General features: G+C 43.8%; 1 protein-coding gene across 40 annotated transcripts in view; it reads right to left on the reverse strand.

Annotated features, from left to right (window-relative positions):
- MAP2 (microtubule associated protein 2) overlaps positions 1-15,613 on the reverse strand; it is a 235,163-nt gene that overhangs the window by 131,667 nt on the left and 87,883 nt on the right. For 33 of the 40 annotated variants that reach the window (XM_055718913.1, XM_055718906.1, XM_055718905.1 and 30 more), the window contains one exon: positions 7,555-7,620. The exons of 2 other annotated variants lie outside the window; for them this stretch is intronic. The gene's annotated coding sequence lies outside the window, so the exon portion shown is untranslated. 5 more of the 40 variants (XM_055718911.1, XM_055718903.1, XM_055718910.1 and 2 more) reach the window with 3 other exon arrangements.

A 15,613-nucleotide genomic window follows, 5' to 3' on the forward strand; every position in this document is an offset into this window, starting at 1 on the left:
GACACTAAATACAATAAACCTTAGAATAAGCACATTCATTTAAATACTCAAGGGCATTTTGTGTATTTTGCAGGAAAGGTTGCTGCAGTTAGCAGTTCTGTCCATGTCTCATGGCTGCCCTTATCATTCATTACGTAACACCATCACTACAAATAATAGCAGCGATTCTTAGTTTAATGATTATTAATATGCTTAGTTGTATTGCAGCAGTACTTTGTGGCAACTTTCCAAGGAAGAGGATTCAGTTCTCCTAGGCACCACACATCCATCCAAGGAGAAACCGAGCTCTTGTTCAGGGGGGCGGCAGCAGCAGCTCCGAGTACAGGGAGCCCACAGCACCAGGCGCCGAGAGCACAAACCTCTGCAGATCCCAGTGGGTTTTGAAAAGAGACAGGAGGCCCCTTTGGTATACGTATAGGAATACGGGGTGAGGGGGGGATCACAAAGCTTTATGTTTCAGACTTCCATCTTCTCTGAGGGCATTCAGCACATTACTGAGCATCCCAATTTGTTGCTTTAACTTCTATCTTATCTTGACTATGAAAAAAAATATTATCAGATCAATCTTGACTCATTTTTTGGCATCTAATGTTCCTTTAGTTTTACTGTCATGTTGCTAAACCCAAGGAAAGATTACTCAACTCTTGTCTTGTCCTTTAGAGGTTCAGAGCACGCGGTGTAGGAGCTGCACGCTGGCTTTAGCAGAGCACTTTACGAGGACCCACTGCACAGCACATTCAGCTACACTTTGCTTCACTTAAAAAAGAAGGTGTGTTTCAAACATCCTCTAAACTTCAGAAAGACACAAAATCAACTCAGACTATGCTCGACTTTGTTGGGAGCATAGGGAAGTCACCAGAGCAGTATGTCATTGGGTTGGGGATCTGTCCTCACCGGACAGCTGATCCTGAGGGCAGCTGAGCACCTCCATGGCTGGCCAGGACTAGACCCCATTGTAGCACTAGGGTGAGGCCTGGCAACACAGACTTGCTGGCATACTCTTGAACTGCAGCACTAACAAAGTCCTGATTTAACATCAAGTTCTCAATACAGGTATCAGCCATCTTGAATTCTTATAAACTTGATTTATACTGCATTAAGTCAACACTGAGGAACCTAACGCCACTCCATCAGCCAGGTCACCACAATCACATTAAGAAGTGCTGAGAAGGGTTTTGGATTGATGCAAGGAAATCCACCCTTGAAGGGATATCAAACTGCTGTGACTGTGGAAATCTTAAGGCAGATAGTTCTGTCTGAAATTATTAAATGTTACTGGGTTTGTCCCTTCTCTGACCCCAGTCAGAGGCAGCTTCAGGTGGATGATGCAGACTGAGGTTTTATGCCTCTGCTTTCAGACAGAAACAAAAGCAAGCTGGAGCTGTCAGCGAGATTGCTCCCTGTGTGCTCAGGGCTGGATACAAGGGAAGAAAGGTGCTGAGTCCCAGACAGGGCAGCCTGGTTTCCAGGGCTACACTGTCCAAAGGCAGAACCTGATCAATCTCCAGATCATGACAGCCCTGTGTTTTCCACACCTGCTGCCCTTTCTCCACAATACCTCAGTCTCAAATCTCTTAAAAAATAGTAGGGGAATTTGGAAAATCCACACTGGAAAGAGAGGATTCTAACCCTGTGAAATCCAAATCATGTCTGTTGACATCTTATCTTGGAAATTATCACTACAGAATTACCAATAAAACCCTAACACTCTTCCCAGCGCACACAGAGGATGTAAAATACAGTTGCAAGAGTCGCAGTCACTGATGTCCATTGCTGCCAGAAGCACACGTGGGGCCTGACAGCATGCTGACCAGTAGTACCCCGACAGCATAATGATACACAAAGTATGTGAACAGTGCTCCTCACCACAGAGCAGAACTAGGTGCTTTCCCCAGCGTAAAAATGAGATGCGAGTTTAACACGATTTCTTCTCTGCTCTATTACCTACGCAGTAGACTGTGCTGCCATGCACATGAAGTCAGCAGGGATTTGCCAAGGAACTTTTCACAGAGATGTGTTGTGTGTTTGTTTCCGTATCTGTAGCTCAAACACGCGAAATGAGTGTTTGAGGATGTGCCTGCATGCCAAGTTCCCAGAGCCATCACATGGACCCTTCTCTCCACAGCCGAACTCGGGGCCACGGATTCCACCACAAGATGAAGTTTCTCAGTATTAAATACTACACAATGCTGAGCCACACAATGCTCAGGTCCCTTCGGGCATGCAGATGGAAGCGACTTAGGAACCAGAGGCACAGGCAACTAGACAATATGGGGAGTTTTATACTGACATTTAAATACACAGATCTATCATCTCTCCCCCACTGCTCTCTATTCCTGTCTCCAGCAGTCATGAACCTCTCACCCTTGATGATGAAAAGGCTAAAGAAAGGCACTTTCTTAAGTGTGACTCATTTCCTTCTAGCCAATTAAAGTGTACATTTGCATTTTCAAGAGCAAATATACACACCAAGTAAGAAAAAGAAGCAGCGAACCCAATTTACTAACCACACTTACTGAAAAATCACCTTATCGCAAGAACCAGGATGACTCAGAAAACAAATGTAAAAAGCTTCTGTGATGTAGCGCCGACTGACACCCAATGTATTAAAATAAATTGCCCATGATTTCTCGCAAGCTCCATGCTAATGCACTCCATAAAACATCAGTCCAAACGCAGCCGTGCATAACTATCTAGAGGCTTCACTTGGTGGCAAAGAACACAATGAATTGTCCCCTGACCAAGACAGGGAAAGGAAGTTAATCTGCACTTCCAGCCTTTCAGGGAATGTTCCAGGTTTGTAAAGCATGAGTCAGCAGCACTGCTGCTGTAGAGGTTTTTACCAAGCATGCTACTGGCAGCAGAGTCTCTTCTGCCTTTTCCAGCTTTTGGTATGTCAGCGTTAAATGTCCATCAGGAAATAGCCACGTTTTGTATAAAATGGGACAGGTGAATTGATTGCCATTTATTCATTGTCGTGTTAAAAGTTATTGCAGACCTGTATGATCACAATATACAGCAAACAGCTCCACAAGAATAAAGAGTTGATGGGTGAAGGTGGGAGAAATCAAGTCTTTTACTAAATGTTTTTTAACATTTTTGTTGGTACTCCTACTACAGTAATACCACAACCACCTCTGCTACTGCAGCCAAGACAAAAGCCCCCATATACCAAGCCTCATCATCAAATTTTGCACATACACAGCTTCTTCTAACCAAGAACCTCAATCATTTTGCCAAGTTGACGATGACCCCTACTGAGGAACACATTGGCATTTCTTTGTCTGATTTACAAACAAAAAATAAAAAAACAAGGAAGAGAAGGAGTACACAAACTTTCAGAAACAAACCTGGCAGCTCATAGTTCCTCACAGGAACCACAGGCCTGCCTCTAATCACTTCTTCCTCCAGGTGAGGCCACGTCTGTTGATCTCCTGGTCCAGCTCATACTCCATTGGATTTCTGCACTTTGATGGTTGTTTTCTTGACAGGTTATACAGGGTCCTTCCTAAAGTTACTAAACTAAACTTCTGCTGTCTAACTGTCCCTAACACTGAATATTTAAACATAGCTTGACAGACAGTGAAGGAAAGAAATGTGTTTTCTTCCTAGAATGAAAGGCAGAACTGAAATGAGTCCTCCTTTCCCTCAGATGAGGAAAACAGTGACATAACCTCACCACTTGCTGCCTCTGATCTTCCAGGCAAGCAGCACATGCACATCCTTGCAGCACACACAAACAACCTAGTAGACTGTAACAAGGCTTTACCGTTGGTCAGATTCTACTGTCTGTGCTGTATCTCCTTCCTCCAGAGGCCAGACCACACTGCTCCTCCTCCATCCAACCCCCTCTCCCACCATCCTCAGGGCTATTTAACCACTTTGTGGGAACGAGCTACAGCTGCACATCATCCATGTCAATCAACCCACTGCCGCTGAGGCAAGGCCACAGCTGCACATTATCAATGCTAATCAGCCCACTGCCTTCAGTCCTCTACAGCACATGATGGCCAGCCAGCACCCCAAAAGCAGCTCTAGCTCAATGCCATATCCTGGCCAAGTGACAGCATAAGGCCATAGAGAAATGGGGTTACTCTACTGCAAAGGGAATAGAAAATGGGGTAGGGGAGGAGAGGACACAAAACGTAAACCCGTGTGAAAACAACTTTCACCAGGACTACAATGTATTCGCTCCAGTCTTCCATAGAAAACCAGTTTTACGTGGCTTTCATTCTCCCCAGCTAGTAATTTGAGCCCAATGACCGATGTCAGCCTGCTTTGGTATAGAAGTAGAGATAACTGTCTTCCTGCAAGTCACATGAAAACAGACATACAAGTAGAAAAGACAGACCGTGCAAGTGACCCCCCCTCATGTCTCAACCGAAAGGAAAGCCATAAAATAGGACCCTTATTTGCTGCTGAAAAATTTGCCTAGAAGACAGCCTTTCTAATCTGTAAAACTGCAGGAAAAATTTCACTGAGAATTCTTCCGTGAGCACAAGGCATAAATCAACAGGGAAGTCAGCACCCTTAATGGAGATGCTCAAAAAAATACTTGTTTCATGTAATCATAGGAAAAAACAACATTAATACTGGTGATCTAACCCTAACCCTAGTAAACAAACTGAGGATACTGAGACCCAGAAGAGTCACAAAGCAAACCTTTTCCTTACCTCCATCACACACGCCAAGAGAGGGCCATCTAACAACTGGGGTTAAAAAAGAGATGACTATCTCAGCTCAGGACAGAGGCAGACGCAGGGGTCCAAGCTTGCTCCTGACACTGCTCCCCACAAGAGAGCCCTGGGGATGAACTGACGCCACACGTTGCTTCTGAATGCCTTTGGCGCATTTGGTCACCATGTCATTTGTTTAAGTGAAGGCAAGTGCCAAACATCACGTCATTCTGGGTGCATGCCCTAGAGTCCACAGACTGCCATCCAACACACCTCACTGACACGGCACGCTCTGGCTTCTGTTGCCTTTTTGCATCAGCTAAGAAAATGTTTTGCTTTTGATATTCCAAGCCATCTTATGCTACCCCTGTGGCCATAGTATATTTAAGTCTTGTCAATCTAGAATTAATTCTCTTCTTACAGCATAAGTGCCCCTGACCTCTACTTCAAGAAAATTATATTATTTGAAATAATTTCCATTTTTGCCAGCATAACATCTCATTTTCTTCTTGGCCACCAGAAGGAACTATTTGTGATGTGAATCTTAAAAAAACAGATCAAAGGAGGAAGTTAAAATGACAAATAAAACAGAGGTGTAAGAAATGTGCATGTATTGTTTACATTAAAAAAAAACCAACAACAAAAAAACCCAAACCCACACAAAAAAAAAAAAAACCAGAGTCTCCTCACCAACTTTGATTTATTAACAAACAGCTGACAGCCTTTCTCTGTTTTTAGGAGACCATAAAGGACTGATAAGATGCTGTGCACAGGAGATAAGAGACATTTCCATAGGAGATGAAAACCTTTCATCTGAGGGGATCACACTGTCAACAAATTTGACTCATTGTACACTGATACTGTAAAAACTAGGCATTTCTACTCATCTGCTAACAATGTCATCACTTCTATTTGTGAGAGACCCTTCCTTTCCCCTTCTCCAATGCTGCAGCAGAACCTTGGATTCTGACATCAAGCCCAGCAAGCAGCGTTAGTCCTTGAGACAGTTTGCAAAACATTAATGAAATCAGAATGAGACTGCAGTTCAGCTTGTTGCCCTTGGATAATAGAAGTGAAATTAAAAGTAGAGGGAAGACAAGGGACTTGCTTCGTTGCTAAAAACAGACTGCTGAGTGCATTTTTCAAGAATTAAAATACTTTATACACTATTTACTTCAGGTTTTCTCTTTCAGTAAGTCTAGTGATAATTTAAACCAGAAGGAAATAGTATTAAAAGCAACTAAGAAAAACTAACTAGTACAGCATTCCTTTGAATAATTTTATTTAGCCAGGAAAAACTGTTAGGTAAGATGCCTTCTGCCAAAGACAGAAAATACACAAGGGCCAAGAGAACAGAAAGATGTATAGACGAGGAAAACGAGCAATAGAACTGTATACATAAGAAAAACAGGAGAGAGAATATCTTGAAAAATTCACAAATGTTTTCCCCCAGGAAACAGCGTGTATCAATCAGTCCTAGCAATTTACTGCAATGAAACTGATTATTCATCACGTTTCAGAGGGATGCATTGCTGCTAGCAATGGCTCACATCTTTGCCAGCGCTGACATTCTGGCTTGGGATTCCTGCCTGTCTGTGGACCTAGCCTGGCCATTTCAGGAGACCAAGCTTTCTCACAGCTACCTAGGCTAGAAGCATAACTGCCTTTCCTGAATAATTTCTCACCTCTTTTATTCTGGTTTTCAAAAGGCACCCTGAAACTTCAGAGTAAAAACATACACAGGTTTTGATTGCTGCCCTACAAACACATATTCCCTCCAGGTCTAAATGCAAAGCTAAGTATAATCACCTGGAGGACACCTGGGAAGAACAACACAGGATATAGTCTGGTTTGGATGACATTGAGCAAGAACTGGCACCTCAGAACTTAATGCAAGATGGATACACCTTTCCCTCTGTCCATCAAGGTGGAGGGAGCAGACTTTCAATCCTGCTTAGACTTTTTTTTATCTACCTCGTTGGTTTTTTTTAAGGGGGCAGTCCCCACTGCAAATCAATGAGATCTGCATTCCTTACCCAACTGACACATCTGAAAGTTTAATATAAAGTTGCTTAACATTTTTTATTCTGCAGGGTTTTATCTCACCATTTCCTTTACAGCATCAAGGGATTAAAGCAACCAAAGCCAAGAGGTATTAGGGGGAACAGGATAATAAACTACTTCTCTTGGGAACTAGCAATGACACTGTCAAAAACCCACAGTTTGCTTCATTTTGGTACGCAGAAATTATTTCTGAAGCACCAGCAATATGTCAAAAAGCCATCAGACAGATGCTTATCCAGCACCGCCCCACCCTGCCAGGCTACTGGAACACTGGGCATAAAACCCCTGAGCCGAGACACATGCAGCTCTCGGCAGCAGCGAACAAGTTAAAAGAAGTTTCCCTCCTCCATGAAAGCAATACAGCATGAAACCACCACTATGCTTAGTGCCCTGATAGACTGTACCTGCTCTGAGCAAGGCAATGAGTTTAACCCTGTTCTTGCTGATGCTAAAATCAATGTTCAGACAACCCCACGTCTGATATGACAGAAGCCAGTTTTGCACCCTTGTTGTACTAACCCAAGACAATAGACAAGCACCCAGGTTTGTCTCTCGCTCTTTGGTAGCTGCAGCTGGAAGGACTAATTAAATAGCTGCAGCATATGCATGCACATCAAAAATTACTTCACAGTACCTGCCAAAACAATTTGAAAATCTATGCAAAGCTGCAACACAACATAGTTTGACAAAATAAAGAATAACTACTATTGTTTAAGTAAAATCAAAAGAAACAAAACCCAAACAACAGTCCACACCCTGTATCACATTCATTCCCACATTCTCAAAATCATGTCCAAATACAGAGGTGTCCTACCTTTTCAATCTGTGAATAAGCAGATTCCAATCAGTGCGTCACGTTCAAGACTATATACCGGAGAATCTGTTAATATAAAACAAAAGTGTTGGGGGGTGGGGGAACTGAAAATACTTAATTTTTGCTGAAAAAGAGTTTTCAGCTATGAGAAAAGCAGGGTTTTTTCTATTACACAAAGACATAGATGTATAAACATATCCATACAAGTATGTGTATATGAAGGTGTGAGTGCATATGATATATATTATGTATGCATCAAATATATTTATAAACAAAACCACAGAAGTTTATTACCTATACATTTTAATTCATCCAGTGTGCACCGCTACAGAATTTAATTTACAGCAGACTAAATCCAAACAGCTACAGCATAAAGGTGTAACTCTTTCAAATCCTCAAGAAGCAAAGAAAGCTGACATTTTAAAAAGAAAATTATTACCAGCTCATACGCTGCCATACCACAAAAGCCTATCCTTAAATAACTGCTGCACAATCATTCTCCCGGAGTGTTGTTATCCATCGGCTCGCTGCCTATCTCCAGACAGACGCAGTCTGCAAGCCACCAGCTTGTATCTACCATGTGTAGGTCAGGAAAAGGAAAACTGCAAATTAGAAGAAGTCCCCGCAGTGGTGAAAAGGAAAAGAGGGTGAGTGGGAGAGGAAGAGGGAGTTCACTGGCCACAGAAATTTCGAGAATGATGACAAACCAGCCGGCTCCGCCATCATCCACTTACAATAGGATGCTGCACCTCGCGGCTGCTGAAGCAGTTTGTCAGGGGGTTGCTGGTAACAAATGCCTGACAGGCATTTTAATTGCATCCAACCAAGTGTGTCCCCAGGAATCAGGCCTTTAATCCTATGAATATCATCAACTGGTTTCTTTTGTGCTGCTGCCAAACACACACAGGCACGCACTGCACAGAGACAGCAGCGCACCCGGTTTCCACTGTGATGCCGATCCAAATCCTAAACAGGTTTTACGGACGGTACATGCTGAAAAGGAGGTCTTGAGGGATTTAGCATTTTCTGCATTACGGATTAGCAGGGCGATTCACTCTCCCCCTTTATTTTTTCTATCTAGCGCTTCTGTTCACATGTTGGAACCAACTCGTCTATGCTGTTATTTGAGCCTTGCATTTGCTTATTCACACCAACGGAAAATAAAACCATGGAAAATGCAGAAGTGCTGCAGGCCTGCAGGGACAAGCGGGGACCCTTCAGGACTAACACAACAAAGGAACAAGGCTCACTGCACGGTTCAGCTCACAAGCGAGTTGCTGTGAGGAGTCTGGTTTTACTGCCCCCGTGCAGCCACCAAGTCTGCCTTGATCTCGCCTCCCTGTTCCAAGGCTTTCCCCACAACAACGTTAACCTGAGCAGGACAAGGGACCTGCAAATTGGGAAATCACCCAGTGTTTTGGGAGGAGACACAGCACGACTGGGGAGGGGCAGCAGAGAAGGGATAGAGGAACATGAAGTCATTTTTTAAAACGACAGAGTGAGAGAAACAGTTGAAAGATGAACTGGTTTGTTTTGAGCTCTGTAAGTCTGTAACGAAACAGCGCAAGCAGCAAAGGAGCAGTCAACAGAAACCAGTGAACCCAACCACACTCTGAAGGACTGAGTCTCCGCAGTCACGACACACAAGCCGAACAGATCCACTTCCCAACAGCAAGCTGGCGTTTCTCAGTCCCTGTGACAGCAGAACCCTTGAGAGGGCAGGATGTCCACAAGAAAAGGACACATCTCCCCAACACAAAGGTTGGGAGAGGCCCAACAAACCCCATCTACCTTTGAGAGGGATAAGGAGCTTACAGGAAGGAGTAATAAATCTCCAATGGATTTCCAGAGCTTCTCTACCAAAACTCCGGGGGTAGAGGGCTGCAAAGGGAATCAATTCCTTCCTGCCTTCCTCCACAACTACGACAACATGACTTTTCACACATCCATCAAACTTTGCATCAACCAGAAGTTCCACCCTCGCTGCTATAAACAGATCCTAGTGCCTTAAAAGCATCTGTACTGACCTGCCAGTTTTCCCCTCACTCTCTAAATCACCACAGCAGTGAGGAGGATGAGGAAACGAAGTAATGGAGCCCCCATAGACAGCTTGTATGGGACAAAGATAACAGTGGAAGAGGTGCTGCATGGCAGCAAAAAGGCCTTCAGAAGGAATGGAAAAAACAACCAAGAGCAGCACTATCACAATTCTTAGACCTTTCCTCTGAGAAAGCCTCCTGTGACTCATCGGAAGGGGTGCCTGCTGCTGCCAAACCTCCCACTGCAGAGCTCATCCTCTGCAGAAACCAAGGAAACTCTAATCCTGCCCTCGTCTTCCTCACCTCCACCATTTAACAGTTGGTGCTTATTCACAGCATTGCTACCATCCCTCCCTCACTTCCCCTCTACAGCTCCCCTCCACCAGCCACTCTTTCCCCAAAGCAACCAGAAGCTCTGGGAGGTCCCAGAAACACCACCATGGGGTTGGGATGGTAGAGGGGGCAAGAAGTCCTGAAAACTGTCCTGCAGTTGCTCTCAGATGTTCCTGACAGACCTTATGTGGTTCACAAGGGATTGATCATATTGCCAGGCTGTCCCCTATATGCTAGAGCCCATAACTGAATCTCAAACCAGCCACCCAAATCACCCTCACCCTACCAATACAAGCATTTATGGGGACCCAATCTGCCAGAACAGCCCATGGCAAATGGTTTCATCACCAGATACTGCAAATAAGACATAATCTTAGTAATCAAGTTTGTTCTGGGTGCTGTGCAATATGTCTTTTCATATTCCCATAAAAGCATTTCTGACAAGACAAAAAGGGAGGAGACAGGGATGAAGAGCGTAATTCAGGTAGATGCTGGAACACAGAGAACACTCAGCTCTGCCTGAGATTTAACGTCAGGTTTTCCTGGCTCAGCCAGGAAAGCGGGATCAGTCACAAAGCAAACTCATCACATAAAATTAATGCGCCCCAAGACAGTGAAACAAGAACACTTGTGAGCAAAAAGAAATACACAAACATTTGTAAGTTGACAAGTCAAGGTCCTGAAAACATTTTAAGTTGTGAACTCATGCTACATAGCATGCATTTTCAGCACCGCACCTCTCAAAAAGGAATAAAGACATTTACAGTCTCAGTAAAGGAGGTGGTGAGACTGTGACTGAAGCCTGGTCTAAACTCCAAAAGATCTTGCATGTTCAGGTGAGTTTTTCTCTTAAATTCTGACAGATGGAAGATAGTCCACTCAGTTTCTGCACTGTAGGAGGAGCTTAGAAAATCCAGCTGCATACTGGATCCCTCTTTGCAAGGTACTGGGCAAAACAGGAGACTGCTTCTGTTAGAACAGAATACTTAGAAGAGCCAAAACACAAAGGGGAATACCGGTAGCATTCTACTAATTTTCAGGATAATAGAAAAAAAGAACGATTAAGGGGCTTGGGCTTGCTCAAGGTCACACACAACCTCTGTTATCAAGCCGAGCTGGAAGACCCTGCAAGAACCTCCATCTAAGATCTTTCCACTCAAATCGCTGTTGAAATCTTACATCCCTTTAACAAAGGACTTGGGGGTTGCCTGCTTCTTTTTTAGCAAAGACTGGGTGAACATTTTATGCAATGCCTAAAATAGCATCCAACATCATCAGTGATTTAGATTAAGAAGAGTAAGTCTACTGAACAGAAACTGCACCACTCTGGTAAAAACAGCCCTGGAACAAGAGATTTTAATTTTATTCACTACTGTCTTACCAGTTATAACTGTGCTGGGGATGTTTGTCTGCTGGAGAGGTTGAGAAGAGATGGATCCTTCACTTGACTTTGTAAATACTGCCTGTTGTTCTGCAGTAGTAATAAACATCAGACTATCCTATTTTACCAGCCATTTGAGGGACAGCCTTGATATTTATTTTTTTTTCCTTCCTTGTAGGGGGAGCACACATGACAACAGAAGAGCATTAATCAATTCTGAAAAAACACATGCAATATAGCATACTAGCTTTTTCACTAGAGCTACACGGTGAGGAAGGCTGAGGCTGGAGTCACCATCTGTATCTCTATGGTTACTGATAATTGAGAGGTTGAAGGATGGGGAGGAGTTAGGAAAAGCTGCAGGCTGAGTTAGCAGCTTCTGTGGGTAACAAGGTGCAAAGGATTTCAAGGCAGGTTAGAAAGATGTGGGATGCAGAGGGGGCCTGGTTTTGTTTGTAGTCTCCCCCCCACCCGAAGACAAGCATGCAAGAGCTGATGTACCTCCCTCATGCAGCCAGCCCCTCCAAAGCCTTTTCAGCTGTGCTTTTTGCTTTACAACAGCAGTGCCCCTGCTTTGTATCCACAGCAGATTTCAACATCTTTACAGGACTTACCTGTCCTTTCTCCCAGGCTACAAATAAAACAGGCCCATACAGGTGACATTGCCCTTTCCCAGCATCCATGCGAAGGCATCCCTTCACACCGAGTACCACAGCCAGCTCTCATGCACCCACTAACCCAGCAATTAACACCACATGGGCTTCTGTGCAGCATGGTTATATAAACAAGCCTTCAAAATCCAGGGAAATTACATCCTCTCTTTCCCCTACCTCAGCTTATTAGTTTAAAACCTGTCAGACACATATTTTCAGGCATGATCTCTCTTTTGTGAATTCCAAGCTGACTCTCTTCAACTAAATAATAGATATGAGCAATACCTAGAAAGGGATCTCCTATTTCCATTTCACTCTGTGCCAGCATGTCACAGAAATCAAGCTGGAAGATGTAGATAATTGAAATCCTCCCAGGCTTGCTTTTCAAAACAACTAATTCTGCACAGAACACTTTGAAGCTACTAGACAAATGTGTTCTTGGGCTTTCTTAGGAGATCCTTGGTTTCTGGTTTACAGGCCAGTGAGAACAAAAGACTAAGAAAGAAAAATTCAAAAAAGGTGTTTGTTAGCCCCAAACCTTGTACATTGATGTGGTATAGTTACTAGTAACAGCTCCAATGCAAACTTTTGTATAACCCCATAATAAACCACCACCTCTGCCCTGGCTACTGCACACGGAAGGGAATAGTCCTGTCTCACCACTTGTTCAGCCTGTTGCTTCTGGAGTGCCAGTGTCTGACGGTACCGAGCCACTGGTGTGTCTACAATAGATCTGTTACCGTTTAAAACATGTAGGTGAAGAGGTGGGTTTATTCTCCATTTCCGTTTTAATTTCGTCTTTCATTCCACTTCCTTCAGGAAGCTAAACTGCAGTTTTGCGTTACCACATAAAGTAGTACCCGTAGCGTTATAGCCACAACGAGCTAAGGTTGTAACAGAAGGCAAGTTTTCAGGGAATAGTATCTGCTCTTATCAGAGCAGTGCTGGTGCACGCACCAGTCAAAACACAAATTATAATTAACCCTATGGTCTACCTAAAGATACTGTTTTTCCTACAAACCCTCCCTCACGTGCCAACAAGAGATGGAGGCAGCTCCTGTGGCCACCACAAGCAACGAGTCTTGTAAGACTGCAAGAGACTCAGGATTCATGGCCACCCCCAAGTTAAATGCAAAGATGAGGTTTTGTCACACTCAGAAGTTGATTTTCTGAATGAAAATTAAGAGTTAAGGGTGTCAGAAAAAGGCAAAGATAGATTGATATAGGTAAAAACAGTGCTTGTGGTGTTGCCTTGACTGTTACAAGGTAACCAACCACTTTTTGTAATTCCAGTTCTCAAAATCCCCCTTGCCACTGCTTGGCTCTTTGCCCCAAAAGCCTCCTCCCAGCTCTTGATAACAATGTTTCATTCTTGCTGCTCCCGTTACACTGTCTCCACCCTTCCCCTTTTGCTTCCATCACTGCCCTCTCTTTTTCATGCATCCTTCCTTTACCTCCCTCTTTCTGATACCTCCTCCTCACAAGCCTTGCTTCCCCTAACAGGTAAAGGACACAGAGAAGTCAAAAGCGTGAACAGCATGGGCTGCATGACGTCTGTTGAGCATCCTGTTACTTATTCTGCTTGCCTGTGTTAGTCCTTCCCCCACAGCTTCATCCTGTCCTTAGAGGCAATTCTGCCCTTCGTGCTCTGCTTGCAGACAAAAGGAAAGCAATTGCCCAACATAAATTCCTGCTTCTGAGAGATGCTTAAACCAGGCTCCTAAAGCTGCAGGATCCAAACCCAACAGTTAATGCTGAAAACCATGGTCAACTTTCCCATGACACCCCTGGCTAGACTGAGACACTCCTGAGAGCACGTAACAGTTGGTACCATCCAGCTCAACCCCAGCCTTAACCTCAGCCTAGCCACAGGTGTTCTTGGTAGCCCTTGAGTACGCACAGCCCTTGGCCTGGTGGGGTTCCACACAACAGTCTGTCATACCATGTGCATCTTAGAGACACGCTGAGTGTTTCTCCATCCTATCACATCGCTTATGACTAAAAAAATACTGCACATGCAAACCCTACCACTTCTCATCTTTTCGCTCTCCTGGCCTACCAGTGGGGTGATGAATCAAGACAAAAACTTGCTTACAATAAAATATCACAGCTACAGAGACAGAATTTATTCAAACGCCAGTTTGTACTTCACTTAACTATGTAACCTAATGTTTTTCAATCAACTGTCATGTCATACCTCATAACAGAACCTTTAGTTATTAATCTATATTAAGTTTATAAATAAAAGACTTTAAATTCATGAATCATTTGTTGAATCAGATTTTGCATGACATGCAATTGAAAAATAAACTCTGAGCTGGCACAGCCTTAAACATATATGAAGCAATAACTGCAATATAAAATACAGAAGCTTAACCATTTTGTCTAATCATAGGTTTGGGGCAGTATCTCCATTTCAATTCCGTTTGTATTTAGGATAATGTGTAAGCAAATGGTGAAGTTCTGTTTCAGTCCGTGAGACACTAGCACCTACTGAAATGTAGTATTGAAAATACAGGTTTCCTGAAGTGGGTCCCTCTCCACCTGTGACTCCTTTCAGAGGAAGGGTATTTGCTCCTTCATTTTCATAAGTCAATTTAAAGATCAAACTTCTTTTTTCCCCAGAGATATCTTCCCTAGCAGCTAAGTACTGTCTTCCTAAAAGCTGCCAGATAGTTATTTTCTCCCATGTCTGCACTTTCCTTCAAGAATTTTTTTAAAATGTTGGTTAGCCCTAATAACTCACTGCTTTTCCTTGACAGCAAAACCAACCAGACAGGCAATGGAAATTGCAGTAACGTGTAGTAACATGTAGCAGAATCGGTTTGAACAGCTTCTCACTTAGCAGCGCTTTATGTAACAAAGGCAGTCAGGCAGAAACCCATGGAAAACCAACCAGCTGCCGAGCGGGGCAGGAGGGAAGCAGCTCTGTCCTCGCTACGGAGGGACCATGAAAGCCGCCTAATGAGAATGCCGCCAACCAGTCAGCCTCACCCACATGGCTGCAGATGTGACGCTGTGCCAGCATGATGCAACAGCTTATTCCCTCTTCGGACAGGCATCCAGGTCCTTTGCATGGAGCTGAGCCTGTCCAATAGCTGTCCCTCCCAGACTGCAGATTGCCAGTAAAGCCAACCTTAATTAACAGCCACTTTGACCTCTAAGACAAAGCCCAGCTACAAACACCAGAAGCCCTTCCTTGACTTTGGTGCACTGGGATCAGAAGTTGTATTTCACACACACTCTTGAAGCACTTCAGATAAAGGCAAAGAGGGCTGGCAGTGTGTGTGCTGTATGTTACAGATACCCTCTTTGCAGAGGACCCTGCTGCAAAGGGCTTCTTAATGGACTTGGACTGTTGCATTTACTGTGAAATGAACATAGCAGATACTGCAGGCTAATTCATTAGCTCCTTGTGATTGATTCTTGTTTTCATCACCATAAAAGCAGATTTCCTGTGGTTAACAATGATCCCAATTCCCTCTTTGCTTACACACATTTAAGTCAGTCACAGCTCCACTGAGCCCACAGCAGTTGCTATGTCAAGACTAAAATGGGTTTAATGACTGGGCACTTGGATTGGGTAACTTAAACATAGGTTTCATTCACCCTGGTGTCACAGTACTGTCCAGAAATATTTTAAAGCTCTTTGT

This window comes from Falco cherrug, chromosome 8, assembly GCF_023634085.1.
Source record: "Falco cherrug isolate bFalChe1 chromosome 8, bFalChe1.pri, whole genome shotgun sequence".
Taxonomy (NCBI): domain Eukaryota; kingdom Metazoa; phylum Chordata; class Aves; order Falconiformes; family Falconidae; genus Falco; species Falco cherrug.